This window comes from Eschrichtius robustus, chromosome 14, assembly GCF_028021215.1.
Source record: "Eschrichtius robustus isolate mEscRob2 chromosome 14, mEscRob2.pri, whole genome shotgun sequence".
NCBI lineage: Eukaryota > Metazoa > Chordata > Mammalia > Artiodactyla > Eschrichtiidae > Eschrichtius > Eschrichtius robustus.
Window position 1 is genome coordinate 70,733,002 of NC_090837.1, and position 12,561 is coordinate 70,745,562.

General features: G+C 48.3%; 1 protein-coding gene across 2 annotated transcripts in view; it reads left to right on the forward strand.

The window, feature by feature from the left end:
- Nucleotides 1–1,322: 1,322 nt before the first annotated feature.
- SETBP1 (SET binding protein 1) overlaps nt 1,323–12,561 on the forward strand; it is a 376,231-nt gene continuing 364,992 nt past the window's right edge. The window contains exon 1 of one of the 2 annotated variants that reach the window (XM_068563171.1): nt 1,323–1,451. The gene's annotated coding sequence lies outside the window, so the exon portion shown is untranslated. Of the gene's footprint in view, nt 1,452–2,097; nt 2,123–12,561 lie in introns of those variants that run through there. The other variant, XM_068563172.1, reaches the window with a different exon arrangement.

Consider the following 12,561-nt stretch of genomic DNA (forward strand, 5'->3'; position numbering starts at 1 on the left):
AATTGCATGCCAACGTCATCTCTCAGTGTCTTTCCCCTCATCAGCTGTCGAATTTTTGTGAATAACGAGAAAATGCACATAAGCATCTGAATGCATACATGTCGCTTAACAAAAATATAACCCCCTGAAATGTAATTACCAGGTTAAAAAAATGCACCCAGTTTCAGAGCCTATCACATCTCGCGCCTCGGCGCGCAGTTCCCCCAACACTGCTCCTGTTGTGTCAGATAGTGGCAGTGTTGAGCCCGGGAGCCGGTGCCGAGCCCGCGGCGGTCCCCGCGGCAGCCCAGTCTCCGCGGCGGACTCCGGCGCGCAGAGCCACTGGGCCTCGAGGGCGTAGGGGAGCGGGAGGGGCGCGAGGGCGGCGAGGGGTCCCCGGTCCGCCTCCACGAAGTGTTTTCCTTCTCCCCGGGCACAAGCCCCACTCCCTCCAATTGATCGAAATTCACAGAAATTCACTGCAGGAGGGTGAAGGGAGAGGTCGCTCGCCGGTTACTGGCTGTGCCTCCCCCGGCTCAAGTCGGGGAAGCGGCCCCCGATCGGTTGGGCGAGCGGTGTGGGTTCCCGCACCCCCTCCGAGGCAGATCGCGGGGTGGCTGTCCCCGTTCGGCTCCGCCGCGCTGCCGCTCCGATCCTCCCCCTCCCCCGCCCGCGCCCTCCCCCTTCCTTTCACTAGGACTCCGGGACTCGGGAGAGGGCGCGGGAGGCAGCCACTCGGGCCCGACCCCACTCCAGCGCTCGCCGGGGACGCGGGCGGGTGGCGAGGGGACGCGGCGGGGGCGCGGGGCGGGCGCGGCCATGGAGCGGCGGCGGCGGCGGCGGCGGCAGCACTAGCGACCGCGGGCGGACAAGCTGGCGAGCTGGGCCGCCCGGCGCCGCGGACCGAACTGCACAGCTCAGCAAAAGCGCCCTCGCCCTCCGCGCGCCGCCTCCTGCGATCCCGAACCCGGCAACATTTTTTAAGGCTCCAATCCATCCTTTGAAGAAAAGAAAAAAAAAAATAGCATTGATTGGAGAGACTGGGATATATATAATTTGGGGGGGTGGGGGGGCTCCTGCTAAAATTAGCCAGGCCCGCGGCGCGCGGTGTGCGAGTGTGTGCGTGCGGGCGTGTGTGTGTGTGAATGTGATTACTCCAGGACTCCTCGGGCTCCGGAGACGCCATTTTCCCCCTTGATATCTCTCTCCGTAAATCGGTGGCGCGGCGCAGGCGGCCGCGCCGGGCGGGAAGCGCGGGGCCGGCCGGGGCGCCCGCCGCTCGCCTCCGCCTCCGGGCGCCCGGGGGCCCCGGCGCCCCCCGAGCGAGGGTGGCCAGCCCGCGGCTCGCCGTGTGACAGATGCCCATCGCCATGGAGTTGCCGCAGCAGCACCTTCGGGGGCTCGGGCGAGCGACGGGAGCCGGGATCTGAGCGAGCGCCGGGGCCAGCGGAGCCGGAGTCGCCGGGACGTGGGTGAGCACGCGCGGCGACCTTGGCCCGGGAGCCCGGCGCCCAGCCTCCAGCCACGCCGCGGGCCGCCGCACGCTCGGGGTCGGGGGCGGTGTGTGTTCCCTGCATGAAAAAGTTAAAGCTGCCTCGCCGGGGCTTTGACTTTGCACCGATGGGAAGGGGGAGACCGGGCCGAAGGGGCGGGATGCCGGTCCCGGCGAGGCTGCCGGGGATGGGCGCGATTACGGCCCGCCGGCGGTGGGCAGAGATGCTGGCTCATTTGAAGTGACTCGTTGGTGGCGGCGAGGGTGGCAGCGCCGGGCTGGAGGTCTGGGACCTTATTGAGTTTGGCCTAATCTGATTCCCCCCCCCCCCCCCCCCGCCCCCCGACCCCGGCCTTCTGCCTCCCCACGCCTTTTGCACCCTCCCTCCGTCCGGCCGCTGACTGCCTGCCGGGGCTGGCGGGTTTGGCGTTGGCGGAGTGGACTAGAGAGGGGGAGGGGGGAGGGAAAGGGGTGGGAAGGCGGCAGGATATTTTTTTCTCTCCCTCTTTGTAACTTGCAGGTTAAGTGGAGCTAGAGAGCTACATTGTATCTAGTTAGATTTTTTTTTTTTTGGGGGGGGGGGAATGTATCAGAATCTAACGTGTCGTTAATAGAAAGAAGAACAGGGAAGAAGTGGTCCAGCCGGCGAAGGTTGGTGTGTGCTTGCGTCGTGGCTCTGTTAGTCTTTTTCTTAAAATCTTAATCAATGGATCTGAGTCTCTTTCTCGTGCTCTCCGGTTTTGGGACTCTGAAAAGACAGGAATTCCCTTAAAAGCAGACGAATGCCTTTTTTGAAAGCACGCATTGTGTGTGTGTGTTTCTAGAGGAGCCGTGGTCTTGGGAATTAACGACAGGCTTCCCCGTTCGGTGGTTTCCAGTGGGAAATAACTCCTGAAAGGGAACACTTCAGTATCGATTTGTTGTTTTTGTCTTTCAAACGATTATCTCTTTGACTAAAATACTGTAGGAGAAGTTCCACAGAGACAAAGTCAGGTAAACTGGACTGGGCAGATCTTTAGCAAGATGGTGATAACGCTGATGCTGTTTTTGGTGTCTATTTGTGATGGAAGCATTGTTGGGTAATAGCAATTTCTGATCGGTAGAGCATGCTGGCTCTACAAAAATAAGGAACTACCGAAATGCTGTCTTCCAGTCCCCGTCCCCTACAGGCTGCACACACCCCTCCTCTCACAACCCACACCAGTTACAATTCTGAAATAGGATCCAACTGGAAGTATTTTCTTTGGAGATCGGAAAGTTAGGCAGTTGGAAGTATGAGATGAGGCTAGAGGTACTGGGAGTGTGGGGAGCGGGTTCTTATTGCCCCTTGATGCTGCATTTCTTCTTTATGTGTGTCTCTGTGGATTCTGAGGGTGTGTATGTTGGTCTAGGAGGACTGTTCAGGGAAGGATTTCCGATTCGTTTCCGCTTCAAATAAACTGTCCTGATAATCTCATGGTTGACATCTAATGCTAAAAGGCCAATTTGTGTTTCTCTATATCCCTGCAGAAGCTCTCCTCCGAAAGGGCAGTTTATTTTGGAATTCTACCACAGCTACTTTTCCTTCCAAGCCTCCCCGTCCCCTTCACCACTATCCACACCTTTTTTCCTAAAGTTAGTTGGAGTCTATGGTCTTTATGGAGATATTAATATTACTTATTTTCCTCTTACATTATTTGTTATTCTCTTCCTTTTCATTCCTTTACTCTTCATCCTGTTTTTCTTCTTTTTCTGTAGTTTTATGCAAAAACTAACTTCATAAAGTCGCTATTGCCAAAACTATCTGGCAGTCCTGCCCCATCTTTTACCCTCCTGTAGTTTACACAGGTAAATCAGATGTGCCCTTCCCAATCCATCCTTATCCTCAAAACGTGTGTGTATGTGTGCACACGCACACTCGTGTGTTTTGGAGGGGCAGGAGTCATTTAGGAAAGAAGGACGTGGAGAGGAGAGGAAGGGTGTTGTTCTATGCAGGCCACATCTGCAACACTGGGGCCAGACCAGGATGGTCTGGGAGAGTTATCCTCACACACCCCAGTTGGATGTTGTCTGGCTGGGATGGGGAGGCGGAGCCAGCTGTCCAGGGGCCTGTGAGGGAGGAGAAAGTTTGTAGCACTTTAAAATGTAGCCAGTTTACAATCCCAGGTCACTCCCTCCCCTTTCTCCTGCTTTCCGTGGTTTCTGCCATCCCAAGACTAGTGCAGGGAGGCGTGATCTCTTTTGCCCTGACTTGGAAGTCCCAGGTTTCAGTTAAGCTGAAGATGCAGTATTTTCCTCTGTACTTAATTGCTTTGCCTGCTACCAAAGAAGGGCTTCAGGACAAATCAGAAGAGTATGGTTAAACACAGAGTATTTGCAAACTCCAGGGTATGTAGCCTGAGAATATAGGAGACCAGGTACTCAGAAAGTGCTGCTTTGCACACCATCTCCCCTCCCCCATTAAGGAAATAAAAGTCTTAGTCTTTGGGAGTTGAATTGGTGTTAGAGCTGGGCTCTGGGAGCTGCTAGCCACTATAGTAACCTGAGCGGGGCTGGGGGGAGGAGGTGGTGAGTGAATGCTATTGGGAGCCAGAGGAGGGAAACAGACTTGTCTCCCTTAGCAGGGAAAATAGATGTGTCACTGGAATAAACAAATTGGAGGTGGGGGATGGGATGGCTTGTAGTGAACATAAGGAAGAGTGGCTGAGAGGCAGTGATGTGGTTCGGAAGGGGGCCACTTATAGCTTGGGAGAAAATATCGACTGCCTTATATATTCACGAATGGGCTAGGCAAGTGAAGGAGTGTAATCCAATCTTTCGTATGTTAACATCAGAACATCCCATAGGAAGGCACTGCTGGCAGGCCCAGTTCTGGACTTCACACAGGGGAGGCCTAGGGGTGTACCTGAGTGAACCAAGGAGCCCCTTTGGTGCCAACGAGGGCTTCTGGTTCTGTGAGTGCATTATTCATGGCAAGCTAGTTTGTAAATCACCTGACCTAAATGAGGGCTGGGGGCAAAGAGAGAACAGTGCTTGGAATCTTTGTAGAAAGTTTAGTTGAAAATGGTCAGTGGGGAGAGGCAGGAGTTTGCTGAAGAAGAAATAAATAGGTAGGCACTTTCCCCTGGATTCTTGATTCCATTTCTGCTGTTATCTTGACTTTCAATTCCATTAGGAGCGGAATCAATACTTCTCTGGCACAAAAAAATGTATCTCTAGGAGGGCAGAGTTCTTTCAACCTGGTCATTATTTTTAGTTGTACTTTAGTCTCTGCTCTGAAGCTTCTATATGATATGAAAAAGGAGGAAGATGAGAGGTGGCTGGCTGGCTGGAACATCCTTTCTGAAATCTTGTAGAGACACTGAAACTTGGCTGGGCCTCAGCGGCCCAGAATGCCAGTTTTTCCCTTGGAGACTTGAAGTTTTAATTGAAACCAGATAGCTATCAAGAGTGGACCTGGCCAAACAAAACCTTGTTTTCTTCACTGCTCAGGAATGGGAAATAAATAATTTTTTGCTGATGGCATTTCAAGTTGCTTCAGTTTTGCTCCTGCCAGAAGAATGGGGTAAATTATTATTAACACATTAACATTGTAAGAAGTTGCAGTGCCTTAAAAAATGAGATAATGTTACCGAGTTTGCTCAGAGACCCACTGTGTGGGAGAGGTCTATTTGGGGGTGGAGGTGGAGACAAGAGGCTGCTCTTGTCCTGGACGGGTGGCAGCACTGCCCTGAGAAAAGGAGGCTCATAGAGTCCTGGCCACATGTCACTGTGCTTGGTCCTTGGGTTCCTGTGAAGAAGTGAGCAAAACAGTCCAATTCCATTGCTATCCTATGGTATATTGTGAAACCTGGTGAGCTTCCCAAAATGTTTTGGGTCAGGATTGAATAAGGAGTACAGCCATCAGACCTATTGCCATAGGTGTGAGCTTCATTTAGGGTTGTTTCTAAATGAAACCCTGGTGTTTCACAAACTCTCCATGAAGTTGCAGACACTTTGGACAGCCAAAGGCTTGATAAGTGCAGAAAAGTAAACACCAAGATGCCCGCAGAGTGTACTACTTCATGAATGCAGGGGAAAGATGCCAACTTATATTCTTGTTTGGCTTTAAGTATTTATTTCTGTTTTCACTTAGCCTACTACTAGATTCTTATGCCTCCTTAGACATACCAGGTAGGGGCAATATGAAGTTTTGGGGGAAACTGGTGACCTTAGATAACCGAGTCCAACTTAGTGGCCCTTACATTTCACATCTGGAATTTTCAGAGTCAGGTCAGAACAGCTTCCCTTTCAGAGTTGGTTTTTTACCCCCTTAGAGAGTACCATCTAAGGTTGAGGAAACATTATTTTTTTAATGGCCTTTGGTGTGGAAACCTGCAGTTGACTTCCTATCCAGTTCAGAGCAAATAATGCCAGGGTCAAATGGAGAATGTGAGCAGCCCTGAAGTCCACAGGATCTCTTGGGAGGAAGCAGCTACCCCTCCCCAGGAGCTAATGATGGACTGTGATCTGCAGATACATGAGAAATAATTACAGGCAAAGCCAGCTGAGCTAACCCCCAGGCAGGCAGAGGCTTCCACCTTTCCAAGCGCTGGGAAGGGAGAGGGGATGAATGGAGAGCAGATAAGAGTTTCAGAACTTTGCCAGCTTGGAAAAATGTTTCTTTGACCCAACTTATCTTTTCCTATCAAAACATACTCCTTTTTATATGCATGGCACTTTTTTCTTTTCAAAAACATCTTTATACCACATCTGCCCCCTTGATTTTCTAAGGAGGGAGGCTTAGTAAGCATTTTATCCCCTTTCAGAAGATGAGGCCATTGATGTGCTGACTTGCTGAAATGACACAAGTTGGTGGCCCACATGGGACCAGATGGCTCTGTTAAAGTGTGAAGAGCATCACACCTGAAGTGACAAGATCTGCTTTGGATCCTGTCCCTACTATTTCCCAGCTAAATGTCCCTGGAAAGTTATTTAACCTCTTTGAGCCTCAGTAAACTAATCAGTAAAATAGGGATAAAATATGCTTACCCTGCCTACTACATAGGGGTTCTGTGGATTAAATAATACCAGCTAATTTCAGTAATTGAACTCTGAGAGGATTTCCACACTGCCTCCTGGAAACTGATGTCTGGGATTATTGTCACCATCGCTTGGAGATTAATAACCTCTTGGTATGACCAGAAATGCCTGTAGAGGCCCCTTGTGTTCTAAGACAGTCAGGGAATAGTTGTTTTGTGCTCCTGAGTTGACCAAAGGGGGAAAAAAGTGTGTACAGTATATGTATTTTAAATCAGTTGAATTGTTGGACGCCTACTTTGCATATACATCTGAGACTCTGAGACTCAGAGTCTCAGATAGTATCCAATTTTGACTCAAGGATGTATTGGTGCTCAGGAAATGCTCTTCGAGTTAAGAATGAGAAGGAGAAAGAAAAAGACATGGAGACACACAGAGAGGAGAGGTAATGGGTGGCGAGTGCGAGGGGGAGAGTTTTCATCAGGGAGCCACAGTGGCTGAGAAAAGATACTCAAGACAGAATTTGTACCCTCTCTAAAGAACAGAACTGAGAGCAAGATTGCATCTGTCCCGACAAACCCAGCAAGTTCTCTCGAATCAGGGAAGTTCTTCACAGTCCATTTGCTGTCTGACTTTTCTGTATTTCTCCTCTTTCTCTTTCCCACGATTCCTGGCTCGCCCTGTCCAGCAGCCTGTACCAGGCACCTTGCAACACTCTCGGGTGAACCCCGTTTTATGCAGCACACACAGGCCTCTGCTCCCATCAGACTGATTTCCTTGCTGACCCTGGGCACTATGTACACTTGTCCACCTCCACACCTCTGCTCCTTCTGTATCAACGACTCCTCTCTGAAAGGTGTCCCTATTGGTCCCTTTTAGCCGAAGTGTCTACCTCTTCGGACACCTGACCAGCTCTTAGCTCTTCACTGCCTTCTCCAGGGCACTTCAGGACTAAAGTACTTGCCGGGCATCTGGCTCGTGCTGCTTTGCTGTTCGTTGCCACTCACCTCTCCAGGCTGTGAGTCCTTGAAGGATGGGGCCAAGTTTGCCCCACAAAGCCCTACTGATGAATGATTTCTGTTGCATGAATGAATCACAGAATTTATGCAGAGATAGAATATTAAAAGTGGATGTTGTTTAAGATACACTAAAGCTCTGCACGGTGAAGCAACACAACGAGGACCTCTTAGACAAAGTGAATAATAAATACTTAGGTCAACAGCTTTTTATATTTTTGGCTATCTTTCAGGGGCAATCGCCCACTCTCAGTTTCTCCCTCAAAGCCTAAGAGTTAATAATGTTTTACTTCATGTTACATCCTATCAGTCACTGATTCACTCATTCATTCAATCATCAAAATATTTATTAAGTACCTACTAGAGCCTCCTCGCCACTCTTGCACACATAGCTCTTGACTTTCTCTGAAAATTCCAATTGCATTTTTTGTCCACCACACTCATTTTGGCACTTAACCATGCAATCTTCTTTGTTACTTAAGTCCAAGTGCTTCCCATTCCTCGGTGGCTGAGTGTGCCTGGCTGCAGTGGAAAAGAAGGCTGAGCAGAGAAATGCACTCAGAGGGGAAAGTTCCAGGGACAGGCTTCTGAGAGGCAGGCTGCAGGCTGGGCTGGCTCCCCGTCAGCACATGGTACAGGACAAGCTGCACTGCCTTTCTGCTCCTTAGCTTGAGCCACGGTAAAGAGAAAGAGTTTGGATTGATGTGGAGGGAGGGCCCCTTCTGAAATTCTGTGACTCTATAGGTAGACGTGTCCTGGGAATTTTAAAGGTTTCTTAAAGCTCAGAACTCCTGGCACCCCAACAACTGTTCACACCACTCCCACTGAGGATCAGTGAACTTTGCTAAGTGTTTGCTGTGGATGAGAGTTACCTTCAGAAGGGGAACTGGGACCAGGAGAAACTCCCTAGTGAGCACCAAAGAGCCAGACTTGGGGACACAGAAAGGAGAGGAGGGGATGGTGAGCTAAGTGTGAAGAAGTACTGTAGTGAATAATGTGGAAGGAAGAAAAGGATTGATCCTCTACATCTTTTGAAAACTGGCCCCCTTTGGTGAAATGACTGAGTTGAGACAACGGGAATGAAGCAGACAAAGACGGCTTCTGGAAAATCTAGACTATATTCCCTGTCTGGGCTTTGCTACTGCTTTCTGTGCCCAGTAGGCATTTGGAATCTCTGCCATGGTTACTTTCGGACCTCATGGATCTCGGGGGCTAGGCATTGTTTTCTTGTGTAGATTCTGTTGGGCATGAAGGCTAGGGCTGTGCCTGTGCTCCCGGGATGTCTGCTCAGTCCCCACAGCAGAGTCTGCCCTTTCATGGCCTGTGTTCAGTAACAATTAGTGAGTTGGTTTGTATGCATTTTGAGATGAAAGCGAGTGACCCGCAGTTTGTCCAAAGCCAGAGGCCTCTGAGATTAGGGTTGGGGTGGAATCAGGAAAGCTGGGTTTTGACCTGAGTTCAGAGTGCATTCTGAGTCACCTAGGAGCACACTGCTTGAGTATTTAGGAAGAGCAAGGTTCTACAAGCATCTACTGAGATGCTGCAATTACTTTTACTCTAGGACTTGGAATAGAAAAAAAAAAAAAAAAAGGCAAGGAACTCAATTAGCCTAACTCTGTAAAAAGCAATTTCTTCTTTATTCCTTTTATCTGCCAAAGATTGAGAGTTCTGTCAGTGGAAAGAAACTGCTTGGGGTTTGAACTTGGGCCTGGAAAGATGTAGTTGCTGGAGATTCTGAATTTGATGAATCCAATGCAGTAGCCTGAGAACTCTCATTAGAGGCAATTGGGGCACAGTTGTTGTGCTTGTAGCAAAATGATGAAATCTGGGTGGCAAGTCCCTTGCAGTTGTTGGGTGGTATGTCTGTGACCTGTTGTTATTCGAGCAATGAGAGCTTTGATTTTTTTTTTAAAGTATTGATTCATAATGGTGACTAAAAAGGATGATTTGATGTGAAAGCCCTGTGGGCCTTCTCTCTGTTCATTATTTTGTACTCCAGAGCTTGATTACAGTCGGGTTTTGGATCCACATATGTTTATTAATGTCTCAGCATTGCAATTTGTTCCATTGTTCTTGGCACTGTTGGGTGAGAAAAGTCTGGTATGAGACATGGCTTTTGCCCTTGGAGAATGGACAGTATATCTGGAGAGACAGGCTTAGCTCAAATGGAAAGCATCAGTCTGAAGCCAAAGTGGGAGCATGATCTACGTGGAATTATGCTATTTGGTTGATCAGGGATAAAGTGCAGTCAGGGAAGGCTTCAAGGAGGATGTGTGGTTTTGGGTGTGATAGTGGAACTGAAACAAGGGGACATTCTTGGTGGGTACAGTAGCAGAGATGGGACAAAGTTTGAATGTGAATTTGGAATTGCCACAAGGAAGTGAATGCTAATCATGAACATGTACTGTATCTGGTAGGAGCAGGGAGGCCTTGATGCAGAATGTCCAGCTGGATGATATTGAGGCACAGGTCACCCATAGCAGGCATCTTGCTGGTCTGAGGTTTCCTGACAGCAGTGGGAAGGACAAAACTCAGGGCTGTCTAAGTTGGGCCCAATCTTAGCTGTCCAGAGTTTTCATTCAAACGCATCAACTTTTCAACCTTCTGATTCAGCAAACTTGGTTTGCTCATTTACATTTAAACGTGAGTATGATAGACTCTGATGGTGCTGTGGGGACCTCAAGAAATAGATAAGAGGTTGTCTCTGTTCTCAATCTGATGGAAGACTCCATAAGAACTCATGAAAACCAGTGGATGAGCAGCAACAGAGGACAGTCATGTAGGGCTCTGTGGAGTGTCAGTCAGCAAAACAGATGGGATGCGGTCCTGTGACGAACAGGCCAAGGCTACATTTCCCCTGAGCTGAGATGGGAGCCGTGACTGGAGTTTTCAGAATGTGAGGAGAGTAGGTGTGAGGAGCACTTCCACGCATGCCACACATGAGAGAATCCTGACATCTGACTGTCCTGCCCACTACTAGTCCTGTCAGCCACCAACTCTTCAGTCTGGAGTCCAAAAGAGGCACCTTTAGGACAAAAATAAAACTACATATAAACATTCAGAATGGGGATCAGCCACTCTGGGAAACAAAAAAAGCTCTGTGATACAGGTACTCATTTCCAGGAGTTTAAAGCATAATTGGAGATTCAAGTTTCAAGTAACAATGCAGTATTTAAATGACCATGCACGAAAGCTGAAGGAGAAATATCACAAAGGACAGGAAATGGAGCCAGTATCTGTTTACTCTCTGGTATGCCTAGCATCTCCTTTGTGGCAGAAGCACAAACATGAAAGTGTCAGATTACACTTTACATTCAAATGACAATAAGCAAAGCGATTGCTGAATCGGATGGTTGAGAAGTCAAGGAATTTGAATTAAAACTGAACAGGTAGTGGGGTCAAAATTAAAGGACCTTGAAAGAATGACTAGGGAATTTCTTATCTGTTTGATTATTCAGTTTAGCTGCATTGCCCTCAGATAAGTCTACCATTTTCATCCCAGTTTACACGTGGTATGGTGGAGGATCAGAGTTTTAAGTGACTACTAATGCTGGGTATTTAAAGACTGGTGACATTATGGTTCAATGGAAAGCAAATGACAGTTGGAGTCAGACAGAACTACCTCTGTGATTTCAACAAGTATCTCAATTTCAGTTTTCTTATCTGTAAAATGGGTACATCTCAGGGTTAAATCAAAGAATAAACTTAAAGCACTTATTATATACTATTTCCCTCTTCAAAGTTAGGATCATTTTCTTTACCATGTGGATCTTCTTTAATATACTTGGACAAGAAATATTATGATCACAGTTATTTCTTACAGGCCAACCCTACATATTTAACCTATTTAGGTGCTATCCTGCATATATTATTTACTTTTTTCCTTGGAAGAGTCTGTGAAGAGATTAGGAGGCCGATGAGAAAACTGATGCCCAGAGAATTTAAGTGATGTGGCAAGTCAGATGGCAAACTGGTTTTAGAGCTCCTATGTATAGAAGTAGCTAGGAGCATTTGGCCAAAAGCTGGCATCACTTTGTGTTTTAGAGACATCATGATCTAAAAGTAAAAGCCCAGACTTTGGAATCATATAAGCCTGAATTTGATTGTGGCTCTGGCACAGGTGGCGTGTGCCCTTGAGCAAATTATTTGCCTTCCTGGACATTTACATTTACATTTCCACATCTTTAAAATGAGGATGGGTCTTCTGCATCACAGGGCTGTTGTTTGGATTAAATTGATAATGGCTGTAGAGGCCATTTGTTGTATTTAACCCCCTCTCGCACTACAAGTGTGTGCTTTTCTTGACTGCGTGGAGAAATGCAGACAACAGGTAATATGCCAAGACCAGAGCTCCACCTGTAAATTTGAGGATTGGCCTAGCCAGTGCTGTGGAGACCTCTCCCCGGGGCCGAAGACCCAGGGCTCGTGCTGTTGTGTTGTGCTCTTGGTTCCCAGAGGAGGCACTGTTTTTGCAGCTAGAACTGGAACTGTTGGTTAACAGCGTGCTCTCGGCCTCAGGCCTCGCGAGTTTGATTCTGCTTCTCTCCCTGTCATGGAGATCCCTGAGCACAGGGACTGATTCTTAGTTTTATGTTAGGTTCAGCCAAGCAGACCTGCAGAACCAGTAAAACCTATGCAGAGGTGTAAAGTACCAGCTCTGTCTTTGAAGGGCTTCTGGTCGTCAAGTTGAGGAGAGAGGGCTCAGCACCTGAGAAGGTCAGAGCTGGAGGGCCACAGAGTTCACCTCCTCACCTCCCGTGTTCTACAAATGAGGATGGGGAGACCCAGGGAGAAAAAAGAACATGCCTAAGTCCACCCAGCTCTGAATGGCAGAGCAGGGAATTGAGTCTGGAATTCGTGGCTGAACTAAGTCTTATTTCCTCCACAAGACAAACTGGGTAGAAGAAGAAAGCAATAGTCAAACAACATCAAAACACTCACGTTAGTAGGTACAAATTAAACTACTTGTTTGTGCTTCCCATTGTAAAGGGAGATGGAGGGGGTTGGTCTTCAACGCCCAGCTCTCGGGCTTTACTTGGGATCTGCAAAGAGAAGGCAACATTTAGCCAAAAGCCA